The following is a 14,650-nucleotide window of genomic DNA, read 5'->3' as shown; positions in this document are numbered from 1 at the left end:
TCTATGGTCTCGCTGGACATAAACCTGTATTGTCACCCATCATCATGAGGCTCTCTGTCAACTAGCTCCCTGGGCACTTTGCTCAGATCAAACTGCCTCATTCCTGGGCTGAAAGGATAAGCTGAGCTGGGCTTTCCAGACATCTATGTGGTGAGCTCTGCTGCCATTTCTTTCCATATGGGAGATCCTGGAGCCATCAAAAGGAACTCAACCTGTCCCACAGAATGAAAGCTTGCTGTTCAGAGCATCTCACAAGCCCCAGCCTGGGAAAACCTCCATGTCCTCTTGAGTCCACCCCTCCATTCATTTGGCATCATGGACACAAACTCCAGGGTGAGCAACCATACGGCACTTTCCCTGATCAGGTGCTGGAGATCTCGAGTCAGATGCTGCACATTGGAACTGACATATGCTCGGCACTGAACTGAATGAGCACTCGTGCGTTCAGAATTCCGTCCTCACCCTCCTGGCCCGCAGGTCCTCAAGATTGGTAATTCTGGAGCCACAAAGCAGCGTTCTGCCTGCCCTCCAGAAAAAAGAAGGGACCTATGAGTCTGCCCAGAATCCCCATGTGAGAATCATCCTGCACGGCCCTAGACGGAACCATAATATCCAGGCCACACTGTGCACTTATGCTCTGTCAGACACAGTCTGAGCTCCAACCTCTAGTAAGCCCCCATGTAGCGAGCGAAATCCCCTGCAGGTGGGAACACCCATCGCCTGAAGCTTTTATCTCTACCCATCCTGTGTGTTCAGGCATCTGTGCCCAGACCGTAGTTCCAATCATGGCCTATGAGGGAACCTCAAGCACAAAAGAGCATTCCTCCTTCCCCATGGCTGGAAAAACTTGCTGTGGGGATGGGGTCAAACCCTCAGTGTGGGAGCCAGCTACATGGCCCATAAGACCACGCCCACAAGGAGGTCCACCCTGGGAACCAACAGGAATTGTCACCATAACCTGAGCCTGATTTCAAACAAGCTCCCTCGCTAGCTGGACCAGTAGCCCGCATATCGGGCCTGCCATGACCCTAGGCCCAAATCCTCACCCTTGGTTGTGTTCTCCAGGCGCCCGGACCCAGAAGCAGACTCTGGAATCCCTGCTATTACGGGACCCATGAGACAGAAAACAGCTCTTTTCTCTTCATTCAGATAGACACCAAAACCTTGGGAGCTGTGAAAAATCCCCACAGAGGCAGAATCTGCCATGGACCCATGAGGCCATCCCACAATTCTGTGGCCAACGGAGACACAGAACCCAGACAGAGAAGCCTGGGCTCCTGCCTCCTCACCGCCCTAATTTCAGATCACAGGCACTGCCCTCATGGTCTTCAGATCCGGTCTGCCAACATCACACCCGTCACCCTAACCCGATTTTTGTTTGGAGACTTTTGTCTCCTCAGCCCTGGCCCACATGCCCTCCACAATGTTGCTTCAGGGCCACAGCGTAGGACTCTGCCTGCCCTCCTGAAGGAAACTCTGCCCGCACAGTTGCACAAACCCTCCAGATTAGGATACACCTGCAATGCCCCTTAGCCCACCAAATTTCGTTGGCAGCTCTGAACAGAAACTCACATTCAGACACATGACAGACACCCACCTCCAGGCAGACAACCAGGTCAATGGCCCTGAATCAGAAGATGGAAACTGACATGCCCCCAGGACGTCAAGGGAAATCTAGCTTAGGTTTGCTGGCATCTGTCCCCAGAGGCAGGTTCTGGAATCATTACATATGATTCAACGCTTGGTCCCTGAGCCACAAATGAGAACACCTCCTGTCACAAGGGCAGCATGGCCCTTGTGAATTGCGTCCAACATTCAGGCGAAGAGAATCCTGCATGGCGCCTAAGGCCCCGCCACATTCTAAGGTCTCTCTGGACACAAGCCAGCATTGTTACCGATCAGCATGAGTCTGCCTGTCAATCAGCACCCTGGGCTATTGCCCCAGAGCAACCAGGTCGAAACTGCCTTGTTCCTGGGCTGAAAGGATAAGGTAAGCTGGGCTTTAAAGACATCTATATGGTGAGATCTGCAACCATGTCTTTCCATATGGGGTACCCTGGAGCCATCAAATTGGACTCCCCCTGTCCCGCAGAAAGAAAGCATGATGTTGGGAGCAGCTCACAAACCCAGTCTTTGAAAACATCCATGGCCTCCTGAGGCCACCCCTGCATTCATCAGGCATCAAGAACACAAACTCCAGCGTGAGCGACCATCTGCCACTCGCCCTGACTCAGGTGCTGGAGATCTTGTGTTAGACGCTGCACATTGGGACTGCCATTTGCTAGGCACTGAACTGAACTGGTGCTTGTGCATTCAGATTTCCATCCACAGCCTTCTGGTCGGCAAGCCCTCCAGATTGGGAATTCTGCAGTCAAAACGGAGCCTTCTGCCTGTCCTCCCAAAAGAAGAAGTGCCCTAGGGGTCTACCCAGGATCCCCACCTGAAGATAAACCTGCACGGACGTAGACAGCACCATAATATCCTAGGCTGCCCTGTGCACTAATGCTCGGTCTGACACAGCCTGAGCCCTGATCTCTCAACAGCCCCCCAATGGGCCCCATATCCTTGCAGGTGGGACCTGCCATGGCCAGAGACTGTCATCTCTACCCAACCTGGGTATCCAGGAGTCTGAGCTCCAGACCATAGCTCTACACACACCTAATGGGGGAACCGCAAGCTTAAAAGAGCACTCCTCCTTACCCACGACGTGAAAAGCTTGCTGTGGGGATGGGTGTCTAACCCTCAGAGTGGGAGCCAGCTGCATGGCCCATGAGACCACGCACAACCAGGAGGGCCGCCCCGGCCACAAACAGGCATTGTGACCCTAAGTCTGAGTCTGATATCAAACCAGCCCCCTCGCTAGATAAACCAGGAGCCCGCAAATCAGGCCTAACATGCCTCTAGGCCCAAATCCTAACCCTCAGTCGGGAACTCCAGTTGCCCGAACCCAGAAGCCAACTCTGGAATCCCTGCTATGGCGGGACCCAGAGATGGAAAAAAGCACTCTTCCATTCCCCCCAAAAGACACCATATACTTGGGAGCCAGGCAGAATCCTCACAGAGGCAGAAGCTACCTCTGAGGCTACCACAACATTCCGTGGCCAACCAAGACACACTAAGCAGACAGAAAAACCTGCGTTCCCACCTCCTCGTCGTCCTCATTTCAGATCCCATGGCACTGCCTTCACGGTCTGCAGATAAGGCCGGCCATCACCTCGCCCCTAAACCTATCCCAAGTGTGTGCCTGCAGATTTTGTCCACAAAGCCCTTGCCGACAGGCCCTCCAGGATGGGGCCGCAGGAGCCACAGCCCAGGACTCTGCCTGCCACCCAAAGGAAACTATGCCCGTCAGATTTGCACAAAACCTCCAGATTGGTAGAAACCTACAATGCCCCTGAGCACACCCCAAATTCATTGGCTGCCTTGGAAGAAAGGCCCATTCAGACACATGCCAGACACCTACCTCCATGCAGACACCCAGGTCAATGGCCCTAAGTCAGAAAATGGAACCTAACTTACCCCAGGACCTCATGGAAACCCTAGCTTAGGTTTGCAGGCATCTGTCTCCAGAGGCAAACTCTGGAATACCTACTTATGGTCCAACACTTGATCCCTGAGCCACGAAACAGAACACTTCCTGTCCCAGAAAGCAACCTTGGGATCTGGCTCCAACAATCAGGGGAGGAGAATCCTGCATGACGTCTAAGCCCCCGCCTGATTCTAAGGTCTCCCTGGACACAAGCCAGCATTGTGACCAATCAGAATGGCTCCCTGTCACTTCAGCCCCCTGGGCACTTTGCCCCAGACCCACCAGATCAAAATGGCCTTGTTCCTGGGCTGGAAAGTTAAGCGGAACTGGGCTTTCCACGCATCCATGCAGTGACTTCTGCTACGATGACTTTCCATACAGGGAACGCTGGTGCCATCCAAACGTTTTCCCCCTGTCCCGTTGGTCATCATGGACAGAAACTCCAGTGTGAGCGACCATCTGACACGTGCCCTGACTCAGTTGCTGGAGATCTTGAGTCAGACGATGCACATTGGAAGTGCCATGTGCTCGGCACTGAACAGATCTGGTACTTGTGCATTCAGAATTCCGTCCTCACCCTTATGGCCCACCAGCTCTCCTGATTGTTCATTCGGGAGCCACAACGCAGTCTTCTGCCTGCCTCCGGAAAGGAGAAGGTCAATATGGGTCTGCCCAGAATCCCCACGTGAGGATCAACCTGTTCGGACCTCGATGGCACCCCAATGTCCTAGGCTGCCCTGTGCACTAATGCTCTGTCTGACACAGCCTGAGCCCCGACCTCGCATTAGCCCGCCAGGTAGCGTGTTTCCTATCTTGCAGGTGAGACATGCCAAGGCCAAAGACTGTCATCTCTACCCAACCTGGTTATACAGGCGTCTGAGCAAAGACCATAGCTCAAACCCCAGTCCTTTGGGGAATCTCAAGCATCAAAGAGCCCTCCTCCTTCACCACTATGGTAAAAGCTTGCTGTGGGGATGGGTGTCTAACCCTCAGAGTGGGAGCCAGCTGCATGGCCCATAAGACCACGCCTACCCACGAGGTCTGCCCTGACCACAAACAGGCACTGGAAGCCTCAGCCTGAGACCGCTTTCAAACCAGCCCCCTCACTAGCTGGACCAGGAGCCCGCACATCAGGCCTGACATGACCATAGACCCAATCCCTCACCCTTGGTTGGGTTGTCTAGGCGCCGGCACCCAGAAGCCAACTCTGGAATCCCTGCATGGCGGGACCCCTGAGATAGAAAACAGCACTCTTCTCTTCCCCAGCATATACAACAAACCCTTAGGAGCTGTGCAGAGTCTTGACAGAGGCTGAATGTCCCATGGCCCCATGAGACTACTCCTACAATCCATGGCCAAGAGACAACACAACCCAGACAGAAAGGCCTGCACTCCTGTCTTCCTGTCGTCCTCATTTCAGATCCCACACCACTATCCTCATGGTCTGCAGATCAGGCCTGACATCACCACGCCCAGAACCCTATCCCGAGTTTGTGTTTTCAGACTTCGTCCCCAAAGCTCTGGCCAACAGGCCCTCCAGGATGGGGCCTCTGGAGCCACAGCACAGGACTCTGCCTGCCCACCTGAAGGAAAATCTGCCTGTCACATTTGCACAAACCCTCCTGATTGGTAGACAACTGCAATGCCTCTGTGTCCACCCCAAATTTGTTGGCCGCCTTGGAAAAAATGCGCATTTTGACACAGACCAGACACTTACCTCCATGCAGACACCCAGGTCAATGGCCCTGAGTCAGAATATGGAAACTGACATACCCCTAGGACCTCAATGGAACCCTAGATGAGGTTTGCTGGCATCTGTCTCCAGAGGCAAACTATGGAATATCTACATATGGTACAACACATGATCCCTGAGCCACAAATCAGAACACCATCTATCCCCAGAAGGCAACCTGGCTTTTGGGAGCTTCGTCCAACCTTCAGGCGAGGAGAGAATCTTGCATTGTGCTTGAGCCCCCACCACATATTAAGGTCTCCCTGGATACAAGCCAGCATTGTGACCCATCATAATAAGGTACCCTGTCACCTCAGCCACCTGGGCACATTGCCCCACAGCCACCGGATCGAAATGGCCTTGTTCCTGGGCTGGAAAGTTAAGTGGAACTGGGCTTTCCAGGCATCCATGTGGTGACTTCTGCTACAAAGTCTTTCCATATGGGGGACCCTGGTTCAATCAAAACGGACTCCCCTTGTCCCACAGAAGGAAAGCTTGCCATTCGGAGCAGCCCACAAGCCGCAGCCTGGGAAGACCTCCATGGTCTCATGAGGCCATGCCTCCATTCATTGGCCATCATGGACACAAACTCCAGCGTGAGCGGCCATCTGACATGTGCCCTGACTCAATTGCTGGAGATCTGGAGTCAAACGCTGCACATGGGAAGAGCCATGAGCTCGGCACTGAACTGAACCGGCGCTTCTGTGCTAGAATTCCGTCTTTAACCTCCTGACCCACAAGCGCTCCAGACTGTTCATTCGGGAGCTACAATGCAGGCTTCTCAGGTCCTCCAGAAAGAAGAAGGACCCTAGGGGTCTGCCAGAATCCCCACGTGAGGATCAACCTTCTAAGACCTCGATGGCACCCCAATGTCCAGGGCCGCCCTGTGCACTAATACTCTGTCTGACACAGCCTGAGCCCCGTCCTCCCATTAGCCCCCTAGGTGGCAGGCCTCATATACTGCAGGTGAGATGTGCCAAAGCCAGAGATTGTCATCTCTACCCAACAGGGGTATTCAGCAGTCTGCGCCCAAACCATAGATCAAATCCCGTCCTATGGGGAAACCTCAAGCGTAAAAGACCACACCTCGTTCCCCATGTGGGGAAATGCTTGCTGTGGGGATGGGGGCCTAACCCTCAGAGTGGGAGCCCACTGCATGGCCCATGAGACCACGCCCACCCAGGATTGCCGCCCTGGCCACAAACAGGCATTGTGACCCTCAGCCTGAACCCACTTTCAAAACAGCCCCCTTCCTAGGTGGAACAGGAGCCCACATATCTGACTTGACATGCCCCTAGGCACAAATCCACACCCTTGGTCATGTTCTCCAGGTGCCCAGACCCAGAAGCTGACTCTGGAATCCCTGATATGGCAGAACCCATGAGACGGAAAACAACACTCTTCCCTTCCCCCTGAAAGACACCAAACCCTTGGGAGCCAGGCAGAATCCTCACAGAGGAAGAATCTCCCATGGCTCTGTAGGGGCAGGGGCGGGCCAGGCCACCTAGAGGAGATGGCCAATCAGTGGGGCATGCATAAATTTACTGATGTGAGTTGCAATCCCTTTGGCCACCTGTGTGTGCGCCGGGATCAACCACCTCTATAAAGGCTGGTCTGTGAGGCTGCAAGGGGGGGAGTAGCAGGAGGAGTTTGGGTCATGGGTAGCAGGAGCCATTGGGAGCCATTAGGGTAGTGGTAGTGTCGGGGTTGTGGAGAGTGACAGTGCCCATTTCAGCGACGGGAGCAGCATTGCTGGGAGCCTTGCCGCCCAAGCAGCGGCACTGTCACAAGACGCTAGGGGAGCAGCCTCCTCTGCAGCGGCCTTGTCTGAGGGAGTGGCATTGTCCAGAGCGGTCTCATAGCTGGAGGCCTCATCACCAGCTGACACATCCCAGGGAGTGGCCTTGTCGCGGCAAGCAGCGATGCTTCTTCGAGCAGCCTCATCAGGAGCTGGCGGCAGAGCCACGTCAGGAGCAGCATTGCTTGTAGTCTCATCTGCAGCGGCCTCGCCACCCCAAACAGCGGCACCACTGGGAGCAGCCTCGTCAGGAGCTAGCAGCTCAGCCACATCAGGAGTGGCATTGCTGGGAGCTTCCTCTGCAGCAGGCTCGCCATCCCGAGCAGCAGCGCCACCAGGAGCAGCATCACTAGGAGTGGCATTGCTGGGAGCCTCCTCTGTAGCAGCCTTGCCACCCTGAGCAGCTGCGCCACCAGGAGTGGCCTCGTTGGGAGCGGCCTCATCTGCAGCGGTGCTGCCAAGGGCTGCTTCGCTGCCCAAGCAGCGGTGCTGTCATTAGACGGTGGGGGAGTGGCCTTATCGCCAGCGGCCTCGTCTGGGGAGCAGCCGTGTCCAGAGCAGCCTAGTCAGGCGCGGCCTGTGGTACGGTGAAGGTGAGGCAGGGACCTCCAGGAGGGACCCCAGGGCAAGGAGGTGGTGGCCTCCAGCAAGGATCAGGCACCTACTGGTCAGTTTGATTTCTAATGCATGGGGCTTGGGCACCTACCGGTCAGTTTGGTTTCTGATGCATGGCGCAAAATAAAGCTTTGCTTGATTTTCACTTTGTGTCAGTCTTGTTCCTTTGATCATGGACCCTAACACTGGGGGCTCGATCCAGGATCAAATGACGAGAAATGAGCCATCATCGGAATTTCTGGAAAAATAAAAGCCTCTAATGAGATCTTGTCTGTCTGTCTGGTTGCGGAGCTCCAGGTATAGCCCACCAGGGAGAAGCTGGACGCGGCCATGCTCCCTAGGGATGGAGTGGATGCGTGGACGCCCCATTACTCTGTTGGTAGATTGCCAGGGGGTTCATGTCCCCCTGGGCGGTCAGGGGGTTCACATCCCCCTATGTGTAAGGGGGGTACAAGTCTCCCTGGGTGGTCGGGGGGTTCAAGTCCCCTAGGTGTTCAGGGGTCTGAAGTTCCCCTAGACGTTTGGAGGGTTCGAGTCTGCCTAGACGTACAGGGGGTTCTAGTCCCCCTGGGTGGTCGGGGGCTTCGAGTTCCCCTAGGCTGTCAGAGGGTTTGAGTCCCCCTAGACGAATGGGGGGTTCAAGTCCTGCTGGTCGGTCGGGGCGTTCAAGTCCCCCTAGATGGTTGGGAGCTAAAGAAATCACCCACCAATGGCAGGTTCTGGGTAAGAATCGTTGGGCCTGCAGTTGTATTTGCCTGGTTCTTTTGTTGTCTGTTGTGTGGTTTGTTGTGTTTGCAGGGGACCAAGAAAGACCCCATCAGTAGCAGGCTCTGGATGGGGATCGCTGGGCCTGTGGTTGTCTCTGCTTTGTTTTTTTTAGTGTCTTTTGTGTTGTTTGTTGTATTTGGAGAAATGGGACAAGCAGGGAGTAAGGGACCTGTGACACCCTAGGTCTTTTTCTAGATCATTTCAAGGATTTCCAAGGTAAACCCACTCAGTCAGGTGACAACGTTTACCCGGGAAAACTAAAAACATTCTGTCAATTAGCGTGGCCCACTTTCTCCACAGGGTGGCCACCAGAAGGAACATTTGCCTCAGCTCAGATGTATTCTACCTTGAGTGAGGTCATCGATCTACAGCGAGAACAAATACCATACATTGTGGCCTGGTGATATATGATAGAAGAGCCACCATCATGGCTCAAGTCCCACCTTCCCCCTGCTAATGAAACCATCTCTCTCCCTCTAAGGCTTGTCAGAGCACCAAAACCAGAACAGACAGATTAGGGGGACCCAGGGAAGAAGACTGTCCTACCTCCATCAGATGTGGAGGATGTGGAATTTTCCCCTCTTTATCTGTCCCCTAAATCTGACTCTCAGTCCTGAGATGTCTTTACCAGTCCATCTCATATGTGGTTGTGGTCTACCTATGGGAACACCAAGCAGAGAGACAACCCTGATCCTTCCCCTTTCCTCTATCCCCCTAATCCTCCCTTTACCTCACCAGTACTGTCTGCACCAATGCTGCCTCTCCATGAGGTTGCTCTACCGGATGGGAGAAGTCACCCCCACCTAAGCTATATCCCTTTCTACTCTTCCAGCATCTATAACTGGAAGACCCAAAACAAATCCTTTTCTGTCTACACTCAGGATTTAATTAGTCTCTTGGAGACTGTTTTTCTTACCCACCAACCTACCTGGGTGGATATTCAACAGATCCTTATGGCTCTCTTTAATGCGGAAGAGAGGGATCACATCATGCGAGATACCCATAAGGGGAAGAGCAAGGACTTGGCAGGGGTCTCAATCCATGCCAAATGGAATACTATGGCCCAAGGGAACCACCTGACTGGGATCCAAATTGCGATGAAGGTAAAGAGAGCTTACGTTTCTACCACCAGTCTCAACTGGGAGTCCTCTGTGCAGCTACAAGGAGACCCATAAATTTATCTAAAATTAGTATGGTGACTCAAGGTAAGAATGAGTCTCCAGGAGCTTTCCTGGAAAGGCTAATTGAAGCCTATAAAATGTATAGCCCAATCGACCCTGAGGCAACCAAAAATCAGAGGGCAATGAATCTTGCATTTGTTAGTAAGCACCAGATATAAGGAGGAAACTTCAGAAAATTTAAGGGTATGAAGGAAAGAATCTGACTGAGTTAGTGGGAATAGCAGAAAAGTTGTTTAACAACAAGGATTCACAAGAGGATGAAAAACAGACCAAAAAAACTGCTTAAGGTTTTGGCATTACATGAGGCGGGGAGGAAACAGGTTGGGGATGGTAAAAGGAAGGAAAGGCCTAAGCACAGAAGGCAGGCGGGAAGACTTAGATTCAGATCAGTGCACTTAATGTAAGGGAAAAGGACATTGGGTCAGGGAGTGCCCCAAAAGGAAGACAGCAATGCTTGCCACCAGAGACTGAAGTAGCCATGGTTTGGAGCCCCTCCCCGGACGTCAGGTAAAAATTGAAGTGGAGGGGAAATCAGTTGATTTTTTGGTGCACACGGGAGCCCAATTTTCATCATTAATTAAACCTATGGGAAAACTATCTGGAGAAGAAGTCTCGGTACAAGGAGCAAATAGCACAGGGAGACATAAATGGACAACAGAAAGGAGTTTAAATTTGGCCTCGGGAATAGTTAAATTTCGATTTTCGGTCCTTCCTAATGCTCCATATAACTTGATGGGAAGAGATCTCCTCCATAAGTTAATAGCTGGCATTCAGTTCTCAGAAGGAGACATGACTGTAACCTTGAGACAACCCACTGTACAGGTGCTTATGGCAGCAGTAGATGAATACCTCCTTTTCGAGCCAGTCTCAAATCCAGAGGAGACAAAGGGGTGGAGCCTGCTCAAAATCCTACAAGTCGAGTTTCCCGAGGTCTGGGCAGAAGGGAAGCCCCCTGTCTTGGCCAGGGGACAACCTCCAGTGGTGGTTCAATTAAAGGCATTGGCTAATGGCTGTTCACGTTTGGCAGTACCCCCTTCCCCGGGAAGCAAAGGAAGGGATCAGAAAACACATTAACTGCCTCCGTGGAGATGGGATCCTAGTTCTTTGCAAATCTCCATGGAACACACTTTGTTGCCCATCAAAAAGGCTGAGATTGGGGAGGACCGACCTGTTCAGGACTTGCAGGAAGTTAATAAAGGGGTTGAAGATATCCTCCCAAAAGTGCCTAACCCCTATACCCTACTCTCACTCTTGGGCCCCAAAATAACTATGTATACTGTCTTAGATCTCAAGCATGCATTTTTCTGCATATCTTTATCAAGGGAATCTCAGCCCCTTTTTGCTTTTGAGTGTCCGACCCATGAAAGGAATTCAAGGCCAACTCACCTGGACAAGACTTCCCCAAGGATTCAAGAATTCACACACTATTTTTGACGAGGCCCTAGATGAGGATTTGCGTGAGTACAGAACCTCCAGGAGTCACTCTGTTACAGTATGTTGATGACTTGCTGATAGCCGCTGTGGACTATGAGTCATGCTTGTGGGGGACAAGAGCTCTCTTACAGACTCTGCAGTAAAAAGGGTAATGAGTTTCAGCAAAGAAAGCACAGCTCTGTCAGAGCCATGCCACTTATGTAGGCTTTGATACTCACGAGGGAGTGCGTTCACTGTCTGAGTCCAGGAAACAGGTGATCACTCGATACCCCCGCCCAACCATGTCCCGACAAGTGAGGTTTCTGTTGCTAAAAGGAAGACTAAAGAATGATTATTAAACAGCCAGAGGCCATGATCGAGATCAACATACAAGAGATCAAGGTACAGAAGACTTCAATGCCATCTAAACGACACCTGTAGTTTGAAAGCAGTGTATGTATTCTTTTTAGTTGCATGTGGAATATTCACCATGATAAACAATATTCTGGATTAAAAACGTCTTCATAAAATAAAAGAACTGAAATCATGGCAAGCATTTTCCTTACCAGAGTAGTAATAAATTGGAAAAAAAAAAGCAAAGATATTTAGCAAGTCCACAAATACTTAAAAATTAAACAACTGGGGGCGCCTGGGTGACTCAGTGGGTTAAAGCCTCTGCCTTCGGCTCAGGTCATGATCCCAGGGTTCTGGGATCCAGCCCCGCATCGGGCTCTCTGCTCTGCCGACAGCCTGTTTCTTCCTCTATCTCTCTGCCTGCCTCTCTGCCTACTTGTGATCTCTGTCTGTCAAATAAATAAATAAATAAATCTTTAAAAAAATTAAACAACTGGGAGGGAGGAATCAAGATGGCAGAGAAGAAGCAGGCTGGACTACATCAGGTAGCAGTAGATCAATTTGATAGCTTATCTAAACATTGCAAACACCTACAAATCCAACAGGAGATCAAAGAGAAGAATAATAGCAATTCTAGAAACAGAAAATCAACCAATTTCTGAAAGGTACGACTGGCGGAGAAGTGAATCTAAAACGACGGGAAGAGAGACCTTGGGGGGAGGGGACGGCTCCCGGCAAGCGGCGGAGCAACGGAGCACAAAATCAGGACTTTTAAAAGTCTGTTCCACAGAGGGACATTGCTCCAGAGGCTAAACAAGAGTGAAACCCATGCGGGGTCAGCGTGGCCCCAGGTCCCGCAGGGTCACAGAAGGATTGGGGGTGTCAGAGTGTCACAGAGCTCACAGGTGTTAGAACGGAGAAGCCGGCTACAGAGACAGAGCCGAGGACTGAACTCTCAGCTCGGGGTTACCTTGAATTGGTCACGGGCTGGGTGAGCTCGGAGCGCAGCTGGAGGCTGGGGATTGGGTGCTGTCCTCTGGGGACGCACTGAGGAGTGGGGCCCCGGACTCTCGGCTCCTCCGGGGTGGAGACTGGGAGGCTGCCACTTTCATTCCCATCCTTTGGAACTCTACAGAAAGCGTTCGGGGAACAGAAGCTCCCAAAAGCGAACTGGAGCAGATTACTTAGCACAGCCCCCGGTAAGGGCAGTGCAATTCTGCCTCGGGCAAAGAGAATTGAAGGTCACTACAACAGGCACCTCCCCCAGAAGATCAACAAAATATCCAGCCAGGACAAAATTCATCTATCAATGAAAAGCAGGTTCAATACATAAGAGAGCAGTGGAATTCCAGAGGAGGAAAAAGCAAAGCACAGAACTCATGGCTTTCTCCCCATGATTCTTTAGTCTGGCGGTTAATTCAATTTTTTTTCTTTCTTTTTCTTCCTCTGCTAAATTTTTAAAAACATTTACCCTTTTCTTTTTTAACGTTTTTTGACTAGTTTATCTAAAATATATATTTTTCTTTCTTTTTCATATTTTTTCTTTATCTGTTTTATTTTTTAAAATTTTTTCCTGAACCTCTTTTTATCCCCTTTCTCCCCCCCATAATTTGGGTCTCTTCTGATTTGGTTACAGCGCATTTTTCTGGGGTCTTTTCCATCCATTTAGTATTTTATTGGATCCTTCATATCCTCTTATCTGGACAAAATGACAAGGCGGAAAAAATCAACACAAACAAAAGAACAAGAGGCAGTACTGAAGGCTAGGGACCTAATCAACAGAGACATTGGTAATATGTCAGATCAAAAGTTCAGAATGATGATTCTGAATGTTCTAGCCGGGTTCAAAAAAGTCATGGAAGATATTAGAGAAACCTTCTCTGGAGATATTAAAGCCCTTTCTGGAGAAATTAAAGAACTAAAATCTAACCAAGTTGAAATCAAAAAAGCTAATAATGAGGTGCAATAAAAAATGGAGGCTCTCACTGCTAAGATAAACGAGGCAGAAGAAAGAATTAGTGATACAGAAGACTAAATGACAGAGAATAAAGAAGCCAAGCAAAAGAGGGACAAACAGCTCCTGGACCACGAGGGTAGAATTCGAGAGATAAGTGACACCATAAGACAAGGCAACATTAGAATAATTGGGATTCCAGAAGAAGATGAAAGAGAGAGGGGAGCAGAAGGTCTATTGGAGAGAATTATTGGAGAGAATTTCCCTAATATGGCAAAGGGAACAAGCACCAAAATCCAGGAGGTGCAGAGAACCCCCCTCAAAGTCAACAAGAATAGGTGCACACCCTGTCACCTAATAGTAAAATTTACAAGTCCTAGTGACAAAAAGAAAATCCTGAAAGCAGCCTGGGAAAAGAAGTCTGTCACATAGAATGGTAAAAATATTAGATTGGCAGCAGACTTATCCACAGAGACCTGGCAGGCCAAGAAGAGCTGGCATGATATATTCAGAGCATTAATGAGAAAAACATGCAGCCAAGAATACTCTATCCAGCTAGGCTATCATTGAAAATAAAAGGAGAGATTTTTATCTCATTTGTTTATCAAACAAAACTGAAAGAATTTGCAAACACCAAACCAGCTCTACAGGAAATATTGAAAGGGGTCCTCTAAGCAAAGAGAGAGCCTAAAAGTAGTAGATCAGAAAGGTATAGAGACAATATACAGTAACAGTCACCTTACAGGCAATAGAATGGCACTAAATTCATATCTCTCAATAGTTACCCTGAATGTTAATGGGCTAAATGCCCCCAATAAAAAGACACAGAGTATCAGAATGAATAAAAAAAAAAAAAATCCATCATTTTAGACGCGAAGACACCTCCAGATTTAAAGAAAGCGGGTGGAAAACAATTTACCATGATAATGGGCTTCAGAAGAAAGCTGGGGTGGCAAACCTTATATGAGATCAATTAGATTTTAAGCCACAGACTATAATAAGAGATGAGGAAGGACACTATATCCTACTCAAAGGGTCTGTCCAACAAGAAGATCTAACAATTTTAAATATCTATACCCCTAACATGGGAGCAGCCAACTATATAAACCAATTAGTAACAAAATCAAAGAAACACATCAATAATAATAAAATAATAGTAGAGGACTTTAACACTCCCCTCACTGAAATGGACAGATCATCCAAGCAAAAGATCAACGAGGAAATAAAGGCCTTAAATGACACACTGGACTAGATGGACATCACAGATATATTCAGAACATTTCACCCCAAAGCAACAGAATACACA

The sequence above is a fragment of the Meles meles genome, chromosome 16 (genome assembly GCF_922984935.1).
Source record: "Meles meles chromosome 16, mMelMel3.1 paternal haplotype, whole genome shotgun sequence".
NCBI classification, from domain to species: domain Eukaryota; kingdom Metazoa; phylum Chordata; class Mammalia; order Carnivora; family Mustelidae; genus Meles; species Meles meles.
Note: the sequence above shows the minus strand (reverse complement) of the source record.